At 43.4% G+C, this 24,085-nt stretch overlaps 1 protein-coding gene across 1 annotated transcript in view; it reads left to right on the forward strand.

Moving 5' to 3' along the window:
- SORCS3 (sortilin related VPS10 domain containing receptor 3) overlaps window positions 1–24,085 on the forward strand; it is a 1,039,444-nt gene that overhangs the window by 957,796 nt on the left and 57,563 nt on the right. The gene's annotated exons all lie outside the window — the stretch shown is intronic.

The raw sequence follows: 24,085 nt of genomic DNA on the forward strand, positions 1-24,085 counted from the left end.
TTTTGAAGAGAATACTGGCAGGCTGATGTCACTGCAGGAGTATTTATACTGTGACATCAGTTTGCTCCGTTTCCATCTGCTGGTAGAGGCATAACCCACTGGCCCTGAATCCATCTTTCTGGTTTAAGGAAAAGGAAGTTATCAGGTAAGTAGTAATTTCTCATTATTAATCATTTGAGAGCATATTTCTAGATCCCTCCTGATGTGCTTGTTAATCAAATAATCAAATTGCTCTGTGTTTTTGCTGGAGGTATCCCACTATCGTGTGGGTGGAGGGATGTCACCATGATAGTGGGGCTCTGCCCCTGAAAAAACATTGCAGCTCCATAGTGCCTTCTTTTGTGTCATAACCAAACACCGCAACACAAAAGACTGCGGCGAGCAGCCCTTTAATGCAATGGTAGCCCCAAGCTCATGGGACCATCATTGTCTTAAAGGGCCACTGGCTGCCGAAAAAAAAAACATGGTCAAATGGGAAGGTTTAGCCAGAGTCATTGCTGACCCTCATTTCAACCAGGGGCCGCCGGTCAAGGTGGCCCTGACTCCCCGAGAAGAAAAATAAAGGTGACAGTAAGCACACAACAGTGGCTCCCTTTCCCCTGACTCCCCCGATTGCATCAAGCATACCCTTTTCCCACTGATTGCAATCAACCATAACCCCTCCCCATGATTCCCCCAATTGCCACCACCCATAGCTCCTCTCCGCCATCTCCCTCCTGATCCCCTCCCCCGATTGCCATCAGCCCCCAACCCCCGATATCCATTTCTGAATCCCCCTCCACTTTCCCTGACCCACCAATTACTATCAACCATAGCTCGCCTCTTCCTGACTTCCCCGTTTGCCATCAACCATAGCCCTCCTGACTCTCCTGATTGCCATCAACCATAGCTCTTCCCCATGATTCCTCCAATTGCCACCAACCATAGTCCCCCTCCTCGATCCCCCAATAGCCTTAGCCCCCTCCTCCTGACCCCCCAATTGCCATCAGCCCCAACCCCCAATATCCATTTCTAAATCCCCCTCCCCGACCCACCAATTACTGTCAACCATAGTCCCTTCCCCTGACCCCTGATTGCCAAACATAGCCCCCTGACTCCCCCAAATGCATCAACCATAGCCCCCCTCTCCCTGACCCCCCAATACCCAAAGATAAACTCCCCCTCCCCCTGACCCCCTTGATAGCCTCAGCTCCCCTCCCCCTGACCCCCCTCCAGACACCCCTTTACCTTATATTTGATCCCACTGTGGGGACAGGGGCACACTCATAAGAACATAAGAAATTGCCATACCAGGTCATACCAAGGGTCCATCAAGCCAAGCATCCTGTTTCCAACAGTGGCCAATCCAGGCTACAAGTACCTGGCAAGTACCTAAAAACTAAGTATATCCCATGCTACTGATGCTAGTATTAGCAGTGGCTAATCCCTGAGTCATCTTGAGTAATAGCAGACAATGGAATTCTCCAAGAACTTATCAAAACCTTTTTTATACCCATCTATACTAACTGCACTAACCACATCCTCTGGCAACAAATTCCAGAGTTTAATTGTGCATTGAATGAAAAATAATTTTCTCCAATTAGTTTTAAATGTGCCCCCTAGTCCTTCTATTACCCGAAAGTGTAAATAACCGATTCACATCTACTCGTTCAAGACCTCTCATGATCTTAAAGACCTCTATCATATCCCCCCCTCAGCCGTCTCTTCTCCAAGCTGAACAGCACTAACCTCTTCAGCCTTTCCTCATAAGGGATCTGTTCCATCCCCTTTATCATTTTGGTCGCCCTTCTCTGTATCTTTGCACCCATCTTGGTTTTCGCCGTTTTCCCAAATGGCATCGGCCTCACTTTACCGAGCCATGTGACTGGGGTAAGGTCCGTGGATCGGAATGTGAGGGTATAACCGTTCCTTCCGCGGGATTAAATATAAGGATGTCTAGTGGGGGACCAGGGGGTGAGGTGAGGGGGTTGAGGCCGAGAGGGAGAGGGGAGCTGAGGATATCATGGGTTCAAGGGAAAGGTGAGAAGGGGATTGGTCTTTGGCAATCGGGGGATTGGGGGGGCTATGGTTGATGGCAATCGGGAGGTCGGGGGGGATTGGTCTTTGGCGGTCAGGGGGAAGTGGTCTATGGTTGATGGCAATCGAGGGGCGGGGAGAGGGCTATGGTTGATGGCAATCAAGGGTTAAGTGGAGGGGGATTGGTCTTTGGCAATCAGGAGTCAGGGGAGGGGGGCTTGGTCTGTGACTGCCGGGGGTGGGGGTGGGGGGGGGCTGTGGTTGATGGCAATCGGTAGTCAAGGGGGGGGGGGATTGTTTTTTTTGGCTATCGGGGGGTTCAGGAGGAGGAGTCCGAGGATATCAGGAGACCAGGGGAGGGGGGATTTTTAGATATCAGGGGAGGGGGGCTGTCGCCACCACACACTTACTGTCCACTTTTTCTTTTTGGGGAGTCGGCCCTGGGTTGAAACAGGGGTCAGCAATGACCCCGCTCAACCTCCCCATTTGGCCACGTTTTATTTAATTTTTTTTCCCTGTCACGTTAAATGTGTGGTGGGATCCTTGGGACTCGCGTTAGGGTCCCGGGCCTCCCGCTGCCCATCTAACACATGGCAGGGAGGTATTGTTATTTTATCGTGGCTGACCACCTTCTCAGTCGGCCGCAATAAAATATTTTCATAAAATTGCCTAGCAATGATCTTCTTTGCATGTATTTGTATTATTCATGCATGCAAATTGCATGCAAAGAAGGTCATTGTGATGGGGAGAGTATCTGGGTGGGGACATGCAAAATATCATGTACATCGCACAATATTGCCGTAATAACGCAAGTTATAGCCTATTATCATGCGTTGAAGCACTACCGCGATTTGAAAAGTGACCCTGCTAGTTGAGAGACCCAAGTGAAGCCATCTAAATCCTTTGTATAGTAGAAATCGGATGTATGCAATCCTTACTCTCCAATCCCTTTATGTGCTCCCATTGGCTAAAAATCTGCCTTCATTGTTAGACCATCAAAATTAATACTTTCATTCCATGATATTTCTGCCTCCTTGTGCTAAATGTTTCCCACCATTAACATGAGTTCAGTTTATCTGTGAGGATGTATTGAAATGCATGTACACCTATTGTCCAGTTTGATATGCAGAAATTTGAAGAGTATATTTCACCACTCCTTGTGTGTGCTTGCTTTTGGACAAACAGCCTTCACATTCTTGGCTGGAGCTATGACCTAAGACTGTATGCCTTTATTAACTGTAGTTCTAACAAAATATAATCCAATTATTTTGAGTTTTATTGTGTAGACAGCTTATTTTTAAAGTAGGTTAGCAATATCCCTGTGGAATTTGCAATGCCTTTTTATAAGGTATTATTTTTAAATACATTCACAGTATGGTGGAATTGTTACTTTTTTTTTTTTTGTCTTGCGGTTAGTTTTCGACCACTCTTTCTCTCAAAAACTCAGTTTGCTATAACCCATGCATTTTTATACTTGAATTATATGCCTTTTACACAAGCATGCAAACTTTGGTCAATATATCAGTCTCATTTCCCAAAGACAAAGCATATATCCATAGGTATATGGTTCTCCAGCATTGTAAAGAGATGTCAAGATCACAGACCATACCAATAATCAATATTAACAAACTCGTTTCAATCATGTCATGTACTACTTATTGCACTATGTAGCACTACTGCATGCCGGCACAGCTTTATCCCATTACCCATTTATCTTATTTTTTTTTTTACTCATTCCTCTCCTTCACACCGTTAGCACATCTTCCACTCACAGGTTATCACTCATATCTGCAGTTACAAAACATGTCATTGTTAGACTGCCACGCAAGAGAGACATGAAAGTTAGAAGTACTTAATCAGTCCCTGAAACTAGCCGACCAAGTACCCAGCCATGGGTTTTGTTTATCGGCTGCGCCCGAGCCGATAAACAAAAAAACCCACCCGACCCTTTAAAACTGTTCCCTTAGCTTTCCCCACCCTCCCGAACCCCGGGAGATCGCTCCCGGGACCTCCACCGGACCACCAGGTACTTGTAAAAAGTTTTGGGGGGTTTGGGAGGGTGGGGAAAGCTAAGGGAACAGTTTTAAAGGGTCGGGTGGGTTTTTTTGTTTATCGGCTCGGGCGCAGCCGATAAACAAAACCGCGATCGGGCCGCACAAAAAAAAAATTAACAATGTGAATCGGAACCGGAATCGGAACCGATTCCTGTTCCGATTCACATCTCTAATGTTGATATCCTCACACCTGTTTCCTCCAGGTGCACTTTACTCGAGTAAGTGGGCTTTTGAAAATTGCTACAGCAGTAGTTACATCAACACATGCACGTCCTTTAGAAAATTGCCTCCATAATTTGCCCATCTCCTCCATCAGTAATTCCAAACTGCGTCCTGTTAGCTCAACCTTAGAAACAATGTGCGAGCTAAAAAGTTACAATTTGATCCAAAGCAGGTGTCAAATCTTAGACATTATCGAGCATATGCTAAATAGAGCACATGCATGGAGAAGGGCAATCTATGCTATTTCCCACACACCCTCTAAAGCCTAGTGCGTATAGGGTTACTTTATTACATATGGGGATATGTTAATTTTAGCATTTACTGGATATCTTCAGCAGACACCACTTTAATTTATATAGTGTACTAGGGCCTTAAAGGTGAATGTTAAAAGCCCGCCATGCACTGAAATTACGGGATGCACAAATACGTTGGGCTTATGCGTGACGAGAAGATTTTAAAAGCCGTCCAGGTATGCATGTAAAGGCCGCAGCGCGCACATTTCGGAACGTCTCAAAAAGGAGTGGGTATGGTCTGGGTTGGGCACGGGCAGTACATGGGCATCACGGGACTTTAACCAGAAATCTGCGCATAAATGCTTACGCGGTCAGGTGCACGCTGAGGCTTCCTGCCGCATAACCTTACTTCCGCCCTGGATGGTGTGTAAGTCCAAAAAAAAAATAATAATAATAACGAGCCATTTTGGAGGGGTTTAATGGGTCTAGGGGTAACTGGAGGGTGTGCAGGCTATTAAACCTGGCGGGGGTGGAAGACCTTAGCTGTTAAATCTGTTAACTGGGCGAACTGGGAGCAAATTGGTAAATCAGACATTAGCATTGGGGCGCAACATAAGAACATGCCATACTGGGTCAGACCAAGGGTCCATCAAGCCTAGCATCCTGTTTCCAACAGTGGCCAATCCAGCCATAAGAACCTGGCAAGTACCCAAAAACTAAGTCTATTCCATGTTACCCTTGCTAGTAATAGCAGTGGCTATTTTCTAAGTCAACTTAATTAATAGCAGGTAATGGACTTCTCCTCCAAAAACCTATCCAATCCTTTTTTAAACACAGCTATACTAACTGCACTAACCACATCCTCTGGCAACAAATTCCAGAGTTTAATTGTGCGTTGAGTGAAAAAGAACTTTCTCCGATTAGTTTTAAATGTGCACATGCTAACTTCATGGAGGGTCCCCTAGTCTTTCTATTATCTGAAAGAGTAAATAACCGATTCCCATCTACCTGTTCTAGACCTCTCATGATTTAAACACCTCTATCATATCCCCCCTCAGCAGTCTCTTCTCCAAGCTGAAAAGTCCTAACCTCTTCAGTCTTTCCTCATAGGGGAGCTGTTCCATTCCCTTTATCATTTTGGTTGCTCTTCTCTGTACCTTCTCCATCTCAATTATATCTTTTTGAGATGCGGCGATTAGAACCGTACACAGTATTCCAGGTGCGGTCTCACCATGGAGCAATACAGAGGCATTATGACATTTTCCGTTTTATTCACCATTCCCTTTCTAATAATTCCCAACATTGTTTGCTTTGACTGCCGCAGCACACTGAACCGACTATTTCAATGTGTTATCCACTATGATGCCTAGATCTCTTTCTTGGGTGGTAGCACCTAATATGGAACCTAACATTGTGAACTATAGCATGGGTTATTTTTCCCTATATGCATCACCTTGCACTTATCCACATTAAATTTCATCTGCCATTTGGATGCCCAATTTTCCAGTCTCACAAGGTCTTCCTGCAATTTATCACAATCTGCTTGTGATTTAACTACTCTGAACAATTTTGTATCATCTGCAAATTTGATTTCCTCACTCGTTGTATTTCTTTCCAGATCATTTATAAATATATTGAAAAGTAAGGGTCCCAATACAGATCCCTGAGGCACTCCACTGCCCACTCCCTTCCACTGAGAAAATTGTCCATTTAATCCTACTCTCTGTTTCCTGTCTTTTAGCCAGTTTATAATCCACGAAAGGACAACGCCACCTATCCTATGACTTTTTACTTTTCCTAGAAGCCTCTCATGAGGAACTTTGTCAAACACCTTCTGAAAATCCAAGTATACTACATCTACCGGTTCACCTTTATCCACATGTTTATTAACTCCTTCAAAAAAGTGAAGCAGATTTGTGAGGCAAGATTTGCCTTGGGTAAAGCCATGCTGACTTTGTTCCATTAAACCATGTCTTTCTATATGTTCTGTGATTTTGATGTTTAGAACAATTTCCACTATTTTTCCTGGCACTGAAGTCAGGCTAACCGGTCTCTAGTTTCCTGGATCGCCCCTGGAGCCCTTTTTAAATATTGGGGTTACTTTAGCTATCCTCCAGTCTTCGGGTACAATGGATGGTTTTAATGATAGGTTACAAATTTTTACTAATAAGTCTGAAATTTCATTTTTTAGTTCCTTCAGAACTCTGGGGTGTATATCATCCAGTCCAGGTGATTTACTACTCTTCAGTTTGTCAATCAGGCCTACCACATCTTCTAGGTTCACCGTGATTTGGTTCAGTCCATCTGAATCATTACCCATGAAAACCGTCTCCATTACAGGTACCTCCCCAACATCCTCTTCAGTAAACACCGAAGCAAAGAAATCATTTAATCTTTCTGCAATGGCCTTATCTTCTCTAAGTGCCCCTTTAACCCCTTGACCATCTAACGGTCCAACTGACTCCCTCACAGGTTTTCTACTTCAGATATATTTTTAAAACTTTTTACTGTGAGTTTTTGCCTCTACGGCCAACTTCTTTTCAAATTCTTTCTTAGCCTCTCTTATCAATGTCTTACATTTAACTTGCCAACGCTTATGCATTATCCTATTTTTTTCTGTTGGATCCTTCTTCCAATTTTTGAATGAAGATCTTTTTGCTAAAATAGCTCCTTTCACCTCCCTTTTTAACCATGCCGGTAATCGTTTTGCCTTCTTTTCACCTTTAGTAATGTGTGGAATACATCTGGACTGTGCTTCTAGGACGATATTTTTTAACAATGACACTTTTTACCTTTGTAGCTGCTCCTTTCAGTTTTTTTCTAATTATTTTTCTATCAAAGTTTCCCTTTTGAAAGTTTAGCACGAGAGCCATGGATTTGCTTACTGTCCCTCTTCCAGTCATTAATTCAAATTTGATCATATTATGATCACTATTGCCAAATGGCCCCACCACCGTTACCTCTCTCACCAAATCCTTTGTTCCACTGAGAATTAGATCTAAAATTGCTCCCTCTCTCGTCGGTTCCTGAACCAATTGCTCCATAAAAATGTCACTTATTCCATCCAGGAACTTTATATCTCTAGCATGTAGCGATGATACATTTACCCAGTCAATATTGGGGTAATTGAAATCTCCCATTATTACCGCACTACCAATTTGGTTAGCTTCCCTAATTTCTCTTAGCATTTCACTGTCCAGGTGGATGGTAGTATACTCCTATCACTATAGTCTTCCCCAACACACAAGGGATTTCTACCCATAAAGATTCAATTGTGCATTTAGTCTCATGCAGGATGTTTATTCTGTTGGACTCTATGCCATCCCGGACATAAAGCACCACACCTCCTCCTGGGTGCTCCTCTCTGTCATTGCGATATAATTTGTACCTCGGTATAGCACTGTCCCATTGGTTGTCCTCCTTCTACCATGTCTCTGAGATGCCAATTAAGTCTATGTCATCATTCACTGCTATACATTCTAATTCTCCCATCTTACTTCTTAGACTTCTGGCATTAGCATACAAACATTTCAAAGTTTGTTTTTTGTTTGTATTTTCATTCTGCTTTTTAATTGATAGGGATAAGTTAGAATTTTTTAGCTCAGGTGATTTTTAGTTACAGGCACTTGGACTACTTTTCTTATTATTGGAACCTCACTATCGGGATGCCCTAATTCTAATGCATCATTTGTATCGTTTGAAGATAACTCTCTCAATCTACCTTGTATAAATCACTGTCACACAAGAAACCACCCAATATTGCATCTGTAGTTACAAATAAGGGTAGGGGGAAATACAATGATTTCCCAAATGCATAATTTCTTCTTCACCATGAAAATAATAGTTGCATATCAGCAAACTTTCTGTGGCTGTCTCGGCTTCCCCTCGCCTCAGAAAAGTTCTGAACATTTCCCACTCACGGCCAAGTAATCACAATGTGATTGAAACAGAAAATGCTCTGCTGTGCACCTAATGGAATACTAAATTTAGGAGGGAACTGATTGGTATTCATAGACAATTTTCCACTGTCCATCACGACTTTCTGGGGGGCAGAGTGTCTTAAATACGGCTCTAACCAGAGCTGCCAAGGCTAATCAAGAGGTCCTCTGTAACCTGGTGACCTGACCAGCGGTTTGCAATAAGGAACGCCTTCATTTTGTTGTAGTTGCGAATATAGGCGTTCTTACAAAACAAGCAGGCCCGCCCACAAACATTATCTAAGTTTGGGGGAGAGTAGAGCAGAGAAAAAAAACCATCAAATTCATCTCCATGGTATTCATAGAGAAAGGTTTGATAGTATGAGGGTAAACCACAGGTACCAAGCCTTTTGTCTGTGGATTCATTCAGGAGACAAGAATCCCGAAACATGAAGGCCCTATGAGACTCCACCACAATACAGGCAAATGTTATCTTCCCATCACTGCCGAAGCTCTTTGTCCTTGCTTACAGTTAAACTTAACACTGCTGCTATAAACACGGATCCTGAGTCACAATGCACGTCAAATTGTCCTCTGAAAAGTCAGGAGAGGCATAACGAAGCGACGACCTATCGAGGGCTGCCTGATAAGGCGCACTTATGGAGTGAAAGGGGATGCAATCCAAGCTGAGCACTAAGAAATTGAAGGCTGGTGATATTTTGTGATCTGCAACATAAAGGATGTCAGGTGGGTTACATCGAAGCTCTGAAACGTGAAAAGAAATCCGCAACCTAACTTTAGATGGTGACATGAGATTAGCACGATTTCTACCATTTGCCACCATACCAGCCTGGACTGCTTTACAGTGCAGGCTCCCCAGATTCATGTAATTTCCTTTAATTTCCTTTGATACACACAGTTGGCTTTTACTAGAACGAATGAGCCAAGCAGGGTAGAAAAGGGGACCTGCACCCTAATAGACAATGAGAAGCTGTTGCCCCAGGCTCACAGCGTTCCGCCCCAGACAGAGCCACTTTGTTCTTCCTCCCATTGGGGCAAACTACAGGAAGAACCTTTCACACCAAAGTTGGCATCTGAAAGCAGGAGGTGTAAGCTTACCACTTCGGGCAGCGTTCTACCCCAGTGGTGGAAATTGAAAGGAGAGCAACCCTGAAAGAAAACTCCTGGACTGTAGACACCGGGGTCTGCAGTAGCAAGAGGGAGGGAGCGAGAGAGATCAGAGCTGGACTCAACTGGGGGAAGGGAGCATCAGCTGCTCCTGCTTCTCTTGGAGGGAGGTGGGACCGACACCAACTGCTACTTGTTAGTCCCGAACCTGGGGAGGCAGCGGCCAGACTTCACAGATCCTCAGCCTCGGAAAAGTTTTCCCTGTCGATGGCTAGCGCCGTGGGCTGTGACCCTGCTAAAGGGGCTCAATGACCCCACCGTGGTTGGGCCAACAATCCCGGGAAAAGGCTGCGGGACAGTATTTTGATTTTTGCATATTTCCTTTTCAAAGGTCTTTGACCTTTCTTTGCCAGATGGCGTGCCTTACTCTGCCCGGACCTCTCCCCTCAAGAAGGGGAAGAGGGCGAAGGAGAAGGTGAGAAAGAAAGAAAAGGAGGGCAGCTGACCACATCCTCACCACAAAGGATAAAGCACGGGACGAATGTTCGACAGTGTCTCTCCTTCTCCTGGCCAGAGCTCGACTGCTAATGCTAGTAAGAGAAAGAAGCAAAGAGCCCAGGAAGCCAAGAGCCCAAGTGATCTAAAAAATACAAACTCACAACCTTTGAATCAAACAGCTCCAGTTGGGGCTGAGGAGGAAGAGGCCGGACCATGGGGAGTCAGCAGGATTTAAAGTGCCTCCCGGCTGCCCTCCCCCCGCCGACAAGGTCATGTCATGCGCTGCTCAGGCCAATCAAGTGCCCCGACATCAGGGTGCATCCTGTTGACATCGCCGCTCCTGACGCCAGGCCAATCGGCTGGGCACAACATCATAGGCGGCATCACTATGCCTCAGCACCCCAGGGTGTCAGCAAGATGATGTCAGTGCCATTCCGAGCACCACATGGAGGGGGGCCAGACCCTTCTCTCCTCCAAACAGAGGTATGCCATCGGCGCTCGGTTATTCATGGCTTCCACACATTCGTGCTGGGGGACCACCTATTAACATTCAGTTAGTGAGCACTTGTTAAATAGCATCGAGGGTGAGCATTCCATGTTATTTAATTTGTGCTTGGCAATTCCTCATTTGCAAATGGCATTCCATCATTTGCATGCACTGATACGCTAATGGTTGCATGCTCACACTAAGGTCTTTCTGCATTCTTTTAATGCCCATAGCTCATTAGTTTTAGCTTGCACACATGAGTCTTAAAGTGCATGCTGAAGTTTATTGTATAATCTCCTAAATTTAAAAAAAACTGCTGGATATGGGCTGCAAGTGTTGCTGGGAGAGAGACGATAGTATACCATGTTTCTTCCCCAGGCTGTTGGAGATGTCTATTGCCAGGGAGGATAATTTTCAACCAACTGCGTGCTGTAGCATATACGCGCATATATGGCCACACATAGATTTACCATAGTATTTTATAACCTGCACGTATCTCATATGCGTGATTTATAAAATATGTGTATTTTTACCCACAACATACGTGTTTATTTATGCTTATGTACGAATACATTCAATCCATTCAAGCCTCATATATAAATGCATTGAATGTTACTTTCCCAACCTATTTTAAAAATATAAAAAATATACTCACGTATATTGTACATGTGTATGTCTCAATATACATGCGTAAGTCGTTACATTTTAAAACATTTGTCCATAAATAAAATGAACTAGTTTAACCATTAGTCCATCAGTTCACCCAGTTCATTCTCCAGGTCATCGAGATGTTACTGCTTCTTCAGCCTGAACTCCCCCAGTTAACCCATATCTCCCATGCAGTTACTATTTCTGAATAATTATGTTTAATATCATGCCAAATAATTAACAAGTGTAAAAATACATGAGTAGGTTGACAAATGTATAGAAACAGAGAAACATAAAAATGTCTGCCCTGAAAGCCTCCCATGGCAGTATATGCCGCGCCGTGCAGATTACTCCCATCTATCAGTCAGTTTTGCTTGATGTGCTTTGCTTATGGATTTGGCTGTAGAAGCAGTCCTCTGTTTTTCCTTAATCTCTGAGCATTAATACCTCAGACTGTAAAGTCATGACTCGTGTTGGTTGCCCCTGAATCCAAATTTCTCTTTCTTTTCAGCCCCCACCCCCCCTCTTCTTTTCAGCCCCCACCCCCCTCTTCTTCAAAGCAGCGAACAATGTTGCAGTTGCATAAAAAAACATCAAGGCTTTTTGGTTAAGGGTAGTAATCCCATGCTTCTATTAAGGGTACTAACCACTATACTGTGCTGGTTACCCCCAAGCTCATCAGTTCCATAGACTGTAAAAGTCAGGACCCTCGATGATTGCTGTCTCAATCCAATTCCCCTTTTCCCCTGCTGTTGAAGCAGAGAGCAGTGTAAGAGATGCATCAAACATATCAAGGTTGATTTGGTTAAGGGTAGTAACCACTGCACCAGCAAGTTACCCCCATGCACGTATTCTTTGTTTCCTTTAGGTCTTTGCCATAGAAGCAGTCCTATGCTTTTTAGAGATGTGCATCGTTTTTTGTGTTCGTGTCGTTCTTCGTTTTTCGTCCGCCATGGAAAATGTCGGTTTTTTTCGGTTCGGGTCTTTTTTTTAGCGAAAAATCGATTTTTAGTTAGTGCGCGCTAACTCTCCGTTAGTGCGCGCTAACTCCCTGTTAGTGCGCGCTAACTCATGTTAGCGCGCACTAACAAAAACCGTTAGATTTTATTACTTTTTGTTACTTTTTGTTAGTTTTTGTTAGTGCGCACTAACGGGAGTTAGCGCGCACTGACTCCCGTTAGTGCGCACTAATCGGAAAAACGAATTTTTGCGAAAAAACGGGAAAATCCTGATTTTTTTTCGGGCTCCCTGAAACATGCCGAATTGGACAATTTCGTTGCATTTTTCCAATTCGGCAAAAACGAATGCATATTTCCATGTAACAGTATCCTAGACCAAAGAAGTCGGGGCCCTCAGTTGTTGTGAATCAAATTCCTCTTATCCCCCTACTGATTAAGAGGGGAGCAAAGTTGCAGTTGTATTAAAAGCATCAAAGCATATTGGTTCAGGGTAATAATCTCCATGCCTTCTGCTAAGGGTAGTAACTGCCGTACAAGCAAGTTACCCCCCCCTGCATGCTTATCTCATTTCTGTCTTCTAACCTTTAGAGATCCACAATGTTTATCCCATGCCCATTTGAATTATTTGACTGTTTTATTCTTCACTACCTCCTCTGAAAGGGCATTCCAGGCCTCTACCATCCTCTCTGTGATTAAATATTTCCTGACTTTGGTTCTAAGTCATCCCCCCTGGAGTTTCATTTCATGATCCCTAATTCTATTGTTTTCATTCCAATGGAAAAGGTTCAAAGTCCTTACATCATTGAAACCTTTTAGGTATCTGAAGGTCTGCATCATATCTCCCCTGCATCTCCTCTCTTCCAGAGTATATATATTCAGATCCTTCTGCCTCTCCTCATAAGTCTTCTGATACAGACCCCCACACCATTTTTGTTGCCCTTCTCTGTACCGCCCCCATCCTGTCTCTATTTTTTTTTTTAGATATGGGCTCCAGAATTGAACACAATACTCCAGGTGAGGCCTCACTAAGGATCTGTACAGGACATCATCACCTCCTTTTTCTTACTGGTTGTTCCTATCTCTGCAGCCCAGCATTCTTCTGGCTTTAGCTGTTGCCTTGAAACATTGCTTTGCCATCTGCAGATCCTCAGATACTATCACCCCAAGATCCCTCTCTTGGTCCGTGCACATCAGTCTTTCACCCCCATCACATACAGCTCTTTTGGATTACTGCATCCTAGATGCATGACTCTGCTCTTCTTGGCATTGAATCCCGGCTGCCAAATTTTTGACCACTCTTCCAGCTTTCATAAATCACTTTTCATTCTCTCTACTCCTTCAGGCGTGTCCACTCTTTTGCAGTTCTTAGTATCATTCACAAGAAGACATACTTTACTTTCTATCCCTTCCACAATATTGCTGACAAAGATATTGAACAGAACCTGTCCCAACACTGATCTTTATGACACTCCGCTTAACATGGCTCTGTCTTCAAAGTAGGTTCCATTTACCATTACATGCTGTCTCCTATCGGTCAACCAGTTTGTAATCCATGCCACCACCTTGTGCTCGCTCCCAAGCTTCTCATTTTATTCACAAGCCTCCTATGTGGGACCATATCAAAAGTTTTCTAAAATCCAAATAGATCACATCAAGCGCTCTTCCTCGATCCAATTCTTCAGTCACCCAATCAAAAAAAAATCAATTGGTTTTGTCTGACAGGATCTTCCCTGGTGAATCCATGCTGCCTCAGGTCCAGCAATATACCAGATTATAGATAGTTCATTATCCTTTCCTTTAGCAGTGTCTCCATTAATTTTCCTACCACCAATGTGAGGCTAAGCTGCCTGTAGTTTCTAGCCTCCTCTCTGCTACCACTCTTGTTTATTTAGTTATTTTATTTATTTAAAAACTTATATACTGTCATTCTGATTTTCAATCATGACGGTTTACAATAAATAGGAAATAAACAAATTAAAATAATCAAAAAATACAATAAAACTTTCTTGAGATGATGTAGCTTTTTTAGGCAAGAAATCCAGACCTAAAAAAGCAAGTTGTTTAAGAAAGTTTTTTGGACTATTTTTAATTGCATTTGTTAAAAAATTTGAAAAAAAAACATTTGACATTGATACACATTTTCCTATGATAATAGGGTTTCCCCGCAGTATCTCAGGCTGTTGTAGTGCAATTATTTGAGGAATTGAGTTTTATTGTGAAAAAAGTTGTGTTATGAGTTGTTCTCTTTATTGTTTATTAAGTGGCCTACAACTCATCCTTTTGTGATTATGTTAGTAGTCATCCCATTGATGACATCATGGGCTGACCATAAGAGCTGGCCCATCATGAGGGCAGGTCATCCTTAAAGGAGCAATACCAAAAGTAGTTGTCTCATTAGGAGCTCCTTTGGGAGTAGTGTGGAAGGGTAGTTTGAGTTAGCAGGTTTGGGGGGGGTGGGGGATATTACTTGGTTATTAGTCTTCCAGACCCTTGAGAGAGGAGGGGTGGGGCAGGGGATAGTTGTTGCTTTTATTATATATGTCAATGTATTTGTATGCAATTATATTACTGTATTTTTATGCTTTTGTACTTAAATGTTATTGTATTTGTAGTATTATTGATGCTGTATTTTAATGATATGCTGTTAGCTGCTCTGGGTCTTTTTTGGAAGAGGATGACATATAAATCAAAGGTGTTATGTAATGCAATGTATCAAATACTCAATTCAACAAGAGGCACGCAGGTTTATACACAAAAAATATAATGTAAGTAGAATAAAGTTTATAATGATCTAAATACCAAAATACTAAAATAATTTTTTTTAGAAAATGACCAAAGTCACAATCCCATCATTCACTAGTATCATGTGTAGAGAAGAAGCCAATCACCCTAAAAGGATGTGCACAATTGAACCAGGGCCTGCAGCCTTACACCAGGGCTTCCCAACCTGTCCTGGGGACCTCACAGCCAGTCGGGTTTTCAGGATATCCACAACAAATATGCATGAGATAAATTTGCATATACTGAGTCTGCAAATGTATCTCATGCATATTTGTTGTGGATATCCTGAAAACCCGACTGACTGTGGGGTCCCCAGGACAGGTTTGGGAAGCCCTGCCTTACAAAGACTGATCCAAAGTGCAGGCCTGAAGCAATACAAAGATGGAGATTTCAACTATGTGATGACTATATTAGTTTCACTTTTAAAGACTGTGGGAAACCACATAGAAAAAGAAACTGTAATTGTTCTCTATCAGACATCTCTCTGTACCTCACAATGGTCTGGTACCATAGACAACCTGATATGGTAATAACATAAAGAGAGAGTACAGATCCCCTAATTCTTTACCAAACACACATATATATAGGGAATCTATATAATAATTATAAATGCTTTAATATATATTCATTCTAGCATAGACAATTATTCTTCAATAACAAACTTACCTCATAAATAGTCTATTTTTTATTCACAAATACAGTATCAAAAATACACTTGATAATCAATAATACAACATCAGTACAAACATGTGCAAAGTAACATAGACCAAGCAGAAATATTTTATCACCAATGATACCCCAAACTAACACAAACAAATTTTATCTATTCAAAAATCAATGTACTAAAACATCCCTTCTACACACATCAAGCACTCCCCACCCAATATAAAATAATCATATATCAGCCTTCTAAACAGATCTAAAAATTGTACTCCACCATATTAATATTAGATATCTATCTTTTTAATTCATCTCAACATGATCATAATTAATCCCACGCTGATAACATACCACCACCCCTGTTCTTTAAAACTATATCCAAATACCCTATTATAATTCCAACACTGAATTTACATACTAAATTCACCAGGGTCCTCCCAACCCAATTATCAAATCCCACACTATATTCTATCATACAGGGTCTTCTCATATATCTACATAGGAGCACTCCACTGCGTCCCAACAATCCTCCCAGTCTGATCAATTTTAACGAAGGGATGCTAATAAGGAAAGAAGAGCAAAGGATTTGACTTGGACAGTAAAGTCTCAGTACTGCGTTGAAGCAATGTGGAGCTAAACCATTAATAATCTTTAAAAATTATTGTCAAAAATTTGAATTTGATTCTCCAAAATATGAGGAGCCAATGAAGCCCAAATAGCACAGGAGAGCTGCGTTCATACGGTGGTGCACCAGTAAGCAAGCGAGCAGCAGTGTTTTGAATTAGTTGTAGTACTTTAAGAGTAATTTAGGGAAGACCCAGGTATAAAGATTTACGGTAATCTAAAGGAGAGTTTACATATGCTTGAATGATGGCTCTGAAATCTTGCTCCTGCAAAAACGGTTTCAAATTGCAAAGCTGCAGAAGCTAAATGTCCATGTCAAAGGCTTTGTATTGCATTTACATTTCAGATAAATAGGATAAAGTGAGTCTTGTTATCTTAGCGTTGTCATTCTGCCTGTGCCACCACTTTCTGCTAATGGAAAAGGCACTTTGTTTTCAATAAGGGTTCATGAATAGAGATGGAAATTTGGTTTAGAGAACAGTTTAATAGACCATACTGAATTTTTTTTTTTAACAGTTACCCACGATTGTGTAGGATTAGAAGAATCTAGATTATTACGATTGTGAACCTGCACTATAGCGCAACTATCTGGGGTTGTTTCTCTCAACTGAATGCTGCCTCCTTATTTGAGAATTTAGTACATATGCATCGGGTCAAGGCAGGGCGCGGTAGCTGAGAGTTCCTCTCCCTGTGAATAGCCCCATCCATCCCAAATGAGCAAAAACCAGGCTTGGGAATTGCACCCAGGCCTCCTGTATAGTGGTGCACAACAGTGCCACTGAGCTATCAGGCAAGCTACTTTTTTGGTCCTTGGATACCTGTGTTCCAGAGTTTTAATAGAATAAGTGTCACGATCTCACCCCCTCCGCTCAGCACTCTGTGGGGCCTCGTCAGGGTTCAGGAATCCCTCTCCACTCCTATACCACTTCCTGTCCACCCGTACGGCTCCTGCACACCGCTGCTATGGACTCCTCCACGCCTCCATTCAGAGTGCCCCAGCACTCCCCAAACAGTACTCAGAAAAAGTCTTTGTCAATAAAGAGTTTAATGTGGTTCTGTAGCCTCACCAGCTGCAGCCCATGTAGTAAGGCCTGGTTGTCTTTGCAAGCCCAAGCCACAAACGCTTAGGTTCTCCTTAACCAGCCAAGAATTAAACCGCATTTAAAGCAACATTTCCCTTCCAACATTTCTCAAACATCCCTTTTACAAACACAGTATTTGACCATCCCCCAATCTCCTGGTTATTCCACCTCCATAGAGGAACAGCTGGACCTTTCCTCTCCCGAGCTTACCTCCATCTCTTCCTCTGACTCTGAGTAGCTGGGCTTTTGTGGCCAATGCCACCACGCTGGCACGCCCTCTTCCTCTAGTTCCATGGACTCTGCTAAGTCATAGTCATCAGCCCCTGTTTCCCCCACCTGTTCCTGCTCACTCTCCGGCCAGGGCTCAGGTGCCGGTTCAGGGAACCTGGGAACTGTAGTTCCTGCTGCCCTCCTGTTCGCCCTCTGGTGTCTAGGTTTGGTACTACCTGCAGCTGTTTTCCTATATCCAAGCTTTTCTGCCCCAGGTCAGGTTGTACTGCATCACAATAAGTTACTAATAATTTGATCTATTTTCCATTGTACAGGAAGTGTGGGGATGAGAGCAAAAGAATGAGGAAAGGCCTTTAGATCATATTACAGTAAAATATTCATCCAGAGAAAAGGAGTGCTATCTAGTTACTACAGTAGGATTTTCCAAAACTGTGCATAATGCACCCCACAACACATTGGATTTTCAAGATATCCATAATGAATATGCATTGGATAAATGTACATTTATTGGCAACCTGGCATATATACATTTATAATTCAAAATGAAATCACTCAACTTAGCAAATGTCACCATTAGACACAAATAAAATATTAATATTATGAAATGTCTCGACTCTGTTAAGTGCCGTCTTTAGAGTTGAGACAGCGTGCAGCATCCTCTAATGAAGATAGTACTTTGAAACACAGCCAGCGTTGGGCTGTTTAGGAAGTCTGCATGTCTGTTGTCTGCATTGTTTTTTAAGTGACGCCTCCCTGGCTCTTGCACAGATAGGTTTTTAATTGCATATTAAAAACTTGAAAAATATTTACATTTCACTATTGAGAGTAGAGCACAATGATTCAAGGTTCTTTGTTGAACTGTCAGCTCTTCCTAGTAAGCCGTCGATGACTGAGCTATTGTTGAGTGAGTTCACCTTTAACAATATTAACATTTTATTTGTATGTAATGGTGACATTTTCTACGTTGAGTGATTTCATTTTGAATTGTTGTTTGTGTTCGCTCTTTCATTGTGGTCTAATTTATTGAATATATAAATTTATCTCATGCATATTCATTGTGGATATCATGAAAACCTGTCTGGCTGTGGGTATTCTAGGACAGATTTGGAAAACCCTGGTCTAGAGCATTAAACTAGGAAGCCATGGGTGGAGAAGCATGAAAATATTTACCTTTAATTTAATTTAATTTACAAATTTATATTCCACTTTACATGGCCTAAGAGACTCCTTCAAATAAAAAAAAAAAACCCTCTTCTAAACATATAAAGAAAAATAAAGACCTTGCAACGAGACCTGAGGGAGCAGGGAAAAATAGGGGCGGAGAGGGAGGAAGGGGTTAAGTTCCTGGACAGGGAAAGGGAGGCAGAGGTTCTTAGGGGAGGGAGGGAAGAGAAAGGGGTCGGGCAGCATGTGATTGGCCAAGGCGGGGAATTGAAAAGGATGGCCCGCTGCCAGGGACACCCCTTTCACCTTAGCTTGCTGCCCTGGCTCCGATGCTACCCCGAACAGAGTAAGGCTGTGGAGCTTAGTGTGGGCTTCACTGTTGGTTTTCCTCATGTGACATTCTGACCTCCCCCACCCAGATTCTCCCAATCCGCAATGCAAAATCATTTTCAGCACATGAGGCTCAGGTGGAAAAGAAAATCTCTTCTGAAGTTGCTATGGGCAGGTTCGTGGGTCTTTTTATCCCCCCCCCCCTTTTCCCTAATATGGTTATATCCCCTTTGGGAATGGTCCCAAAGAAGAAGCCCAGGAAGTTCAGGCTCATTCCAAACTTATCCTCCCCACCAAGAAATTCTGAGAATGATCTGATTGACCCTCAGTTGTGAGCAGATCTTATGCATCCTTAGATTCAGCAATAGCTATCATCAGGGAGGCCGATGACTGGGTTGAGCTGGCAAAGGCTGACATAGAGTCTGCGTTTTATTGTTGCAACCGTCCCTTCCCGATGGCTTCACTCCACCTACCTTTCTTTCTTTGCTCCTCTTGCTGCGGATGGACGCCTGGCTGCCGTAGCGTCTGGGCCGCGTGGCCCTGACTCTTATTTCCTACTTGGCGCGGACCTCAGGGGCGTCCCCCCATGACGATGTCACACTGCCCGGATATTTAAAGCCTACAATGTTTGCTAGCCTTGAGTTAGCAAGGGAATTCCTTACGGATGGGATTCGCTCTCCGTACCCAGCTACTCTGCCTCCAATCTTCCATTGGACTCTTAACGCTAACGGGGTACCCGCTCCTCAGAGGCCTCACTTGCTTTTCAGGTCGCTATCAGAAACTGGTACTTGCTCCTCAAGGGCCCATGTTCCCTGACTCGCTGCCTGCTCCTACCTTCTCTTCTGCCTGGAAGGATTCACTATCTTCATCACCAGTGAATACTACCTTTTTCACCTCAGAGCTGATCCCTGGAACCAGGTACTCGCTTCTCGAGGGCCTGCCTCAGTTCCAGCCCTAGTGCCATCTCCTGCGTGGAACCGCTGTGTGAGTACTTCACCTTCAAGCCTCTCAGGGATCAGGTACTCGCTCTTCGAGGGCCTGTTCTCCCTATCCTGGGGTTCTCCATACTGGGGCTTTGAGCATGTCTGTGGTTCAAGTAATGAGTACAGTGCATATTCCACTGTACTCATTATTCTCAGTTCTTTCCACTAGAGCACTGCTACCTGAGTCGCTGTTCCAGCGCCTGAGGGATACTTATAACATTTATCTGTTGCTGGTTCACCCCGAATCCTTTCACCTCCTGGGATTTCAGTTTAGAGGACAGTTATATTTTGATAGGTGCATCCTGATGGGCTGTTTGATCTCATGCGCCTACTTTGAGATGCTCAGCTCCTTTCTACATTGGGTGATTGAGCAGCAATCGGGGACCACACAGATAGTGCACTACTTCGACCGCTGACACCTATTAGGGATACGTTTTTGAAATTACGCGAAGCTGCTAGGGACATCTGTGGTGCTAAAAAAGTAACTTTGCACCAGTTTCAGTCCCTTATAGGGCTGCTCAGCTTTGCATCATGGGTTATCCCAATGGGAAGGGCTTTCTTATGCAGGTTAGCCTCGGCCACAGCAGGTGTTGCCAAAAAAACATCATCATGTCAGGTTACTAGAGCGATCAGGCAGGACATGCACATATGGGATCTTTTTCTCCGGGATTTCAATGGGGTGACTTTTTGGTAGAACCCTCCTAGACAAAATAATGAAATGAACTATTCACAGATACATCTGGCATGGGTTTTGGCATATACTTCAAGAGAGCATGGTGTGCCGAACCCTGGCTTCCCAGTTGGCATGAATGTAGGATTACCAAAGACCGGACATTTTTTGGAGCTGTTCCCTATCATTGTGCCCCTTAAACTGTGTGTGTGTGTGTGGGGGGGAGGGAGGATCACTTATCCAGGTCAAGCATCATTTTTAGAACCGATAACATGTCTGTGGTACAAGTAAAGGGCTATCTGCGAGGTCCATAGGAACAAATGCACTCATTAGTCAGTGCTTACGTGCTTGCATTATATTATTACATGTTACACAGCTCACATGGCATTGAGAATAATATTGCCAATTCTCTTTCGCGCTTTCAGGGGGCTTCTTTCAAATGCTATGCTCCAGGGGCAGATTGCTTCCCGATCCCTATACCCGAAGAGATATGGCAGCTTGGCCTCCCAACTTGTGGGAATTGATCGTAGGTTCCCTGGCAGAGAACACACAAGGCAGAGCTATTGTCCAGCATTGTTTGACTTCCAGATCTTCCTCACAGATGATGGCGGATCTGGGATATGGACCATACCACCTCTCACGTTGCTTAGATATGTTCTGCATTGTAAAGACCAGGGCATAGTCAGATTGTCGGTAGCCACCTATTTGGCAAGCCTGTTGTATTTTTCCAGAGTGTTGGAATTCCCCAGCTGCTCTGAGTTATTTCCAGTCAAAAGGCTCATGATAGGCTGGGAAAAGAAGAAATGCAGACCCCGGGACTTGAGGTGACCCATCTCGTACGACTTGTAGACTCACTTCCTAGTGGCTCTGGATAGTTTTGAGGCCTGCCTTTTTTGCTGCACTTTCTGTATAGCATTTTATGGGGCACTACACATTAGTAAATTAGCAGCTCAGTCAGTCACAAATGCCAAGTGTAGCTAGTTTACAGCTGGATGATGTGGCATTAGAGCGCAAAAAACTAGTGCTGTGCATTCGAAGGTCTAAAAACAGACCAAAGCGCAAAAGGTATCAGGATAGTCTTGCAGGATTGGGTTGGTGAGGGCGGTCAGCTACTTATACATGCCGATGGTAGCCTGTTTACCCAATACCAATTCAGGAAGGTGCTCCGTTTACCCTTGCGGGCTAGTGGCATATCCGTGGAAAGATATGGTACTCATTCCTTCCATACAGGGGTGGCTACAAATGCGGCCGAGCTGGGTTTGCATCCATCGTTAGCTGGTGTTCAAGGAGGTTCAGTTTATATGTTAGGACAGAAGAATAATTTTTGCGGTAGTCATGTAACCTATGTTGTTTGTTCCATGTGTGATGTCATGAATACATTTCATCTGGATTATAGGGCACACTTATGTGCAATGGGCGCATAGGAGATCCATCGATCGACCTTTGGGTGAGCACTTGGGCATGGCCCTGCATCACCTAAAGCTGATCTGGAAAGGGATTCCAGGGTTGAGGTGAGACCAGCTGATGCCGACAGTTCTGCACATGATAACATTTTACCCGCTCCCCCTCGCAGTGATTATCCATCTGGGGAGAAATGACTTAACAGCTACATGTTGCATGGAGCCGACTCAAAAAATACGAAGAGATTTCATTACAATTTCAGGAATTTTCCCACAGTTAGTCATCATTTGGTCTTGTATCACCCCCAGATGGGTTTGGAGGGAGGAACGGTTGTATTAGGCATTGGATAGAGCTACAGGAAATATTAACAGGTAGAAGTGTTGATTTATGCCCACTGTTCAGGGGTTCTACACCCGACATGAATTGTTGGATAAAAGCCCAGGTTTGTTTCTGCCAGATGGGGTGCATTTGTCCAACATAGGCTGGGATATCTTTAATAGCAACTTTCAGGATGTGTGAGAGGCACTGCTCGACAGATTGGCCACAGCGAGAAAAGTGGGGATCCCCTGGCAAATGGGATCCGTTATCAGGGTACCAAGGCATGATGACCAGCAACTTAACTGGGCTCCCCTCCTAACATTTTAACCTCATATTCAAACTATCTGAGTGGAAGGTAGCTGCCTGCAGTGAGAGCAAGGTGGAGGGGATCAGGGACATCTCAGGGCCAGCAGCCTGTTTGATTGAGATCCGGTCCCCTGGCGCTTCGACAGCAGTCAGGGAGAGGAAAGGGGCATGTCATCAGCAGCACTCAACCGAGGTCAAGTGACTTCTACGGTCGGGACATTGGTAGGCCAGTGACCCTGGCAACGCTTTGGTTTCTACGGTCGGGTTTATCTTGGTTGCCAATGGCTTGCTGGTATTGTTTTTGGGCTTCGGTCACCAGGGGATATGCTATTGTCAGGATATATGTATAGTGTATGTATAATTTTATTGTTTGAATGTTTGCTGTATTGCTTTGAGGACGGCGGCCAAATCTGTCCAATAATAAACATCAATCGGTGAATTATTTCAAGACATGGAGATGGTGCAGGCAACGTAAAGGTGAGAAGAGGAGGAAGGAGGGGGGGAGGGGGGAGGATGGGGAGAGTGTGGCCTAACCCCTACCGTATTGAGGCATTGAAAAAATACAGCAATACTCCACTCTTCAAAAAAAACCTACTAAAACAATTGTACACAAAACAAATTAGAAAATTAAAACTGATATAAAGGCATTAAAATAGCAAAGCAAATTTGGCCTTATAAGTTGACTTTTACACGTGTAAATCAGGGGGTTTTCTATAACATGCACACAGCAGTGAAATAACCAGTTTTACCATTTAGTTTACCAGATCACCCAATCCATCTGCAGCTCATGAAGACCCTCCTGGCTTTTCATCCTGCACCCACACCCTCTACCCAGTCCTTTTTTTCACTTTAATGATGTTCATGACCACTTACACCAGGTATTGAGCAGAAGTAAATATACACATGTAAAGGATGTACTTGTATCGCTTTTGCAGGTTTTAAAATAGCAACTTATGCGCCTAAATGTTGGCCTCACCCTAGAATGCCCCAGCACGCCCCTTCTTACAAGCGCAAAGTTATTTGTGGACCCTGATTTATGTACGTAAATTGAGATTTTGAAAATAGCATGTATTCACATAGGTGGTTTATGTGCACAAATGCTACAATTTCACACGCATCACTTAAAAATTCACCTGTTAGACTGCATCTTAGAGACTATAATAAAACTAAGAGCGAACGTAGACAGAATTTCTTTTTCAGAAAAGATAGCTATGGTAGATATTAAGTCAAAAGCCGTATCTGACATAGTTAAAAGCTTGAAGGCTAATTCAGCATGTGGTGATAATGAAGGAAGAGTGAGAGATTTTCCAACAGCTAACTCCTTTGCTAAATTTTTAAAGAGGAAAATGATATTTGATCTGATTTAGATGCTA

This window comes from Rhinatrema bivittatum, chromosome 7 (genome assembly GCF_901001135.1).
Source record: "Rhinatrema bivittatum chromosome 7, aRhiBiv1.1, whole genome shotgun sequence".
Classification (NCBI taxonomy): Eukaryota; Metazoa; Chordata; class Amphibia; order Gymnophiona; family Rhinatrematidae; genus Rhinatrema; species Rhinatrema bivittatum.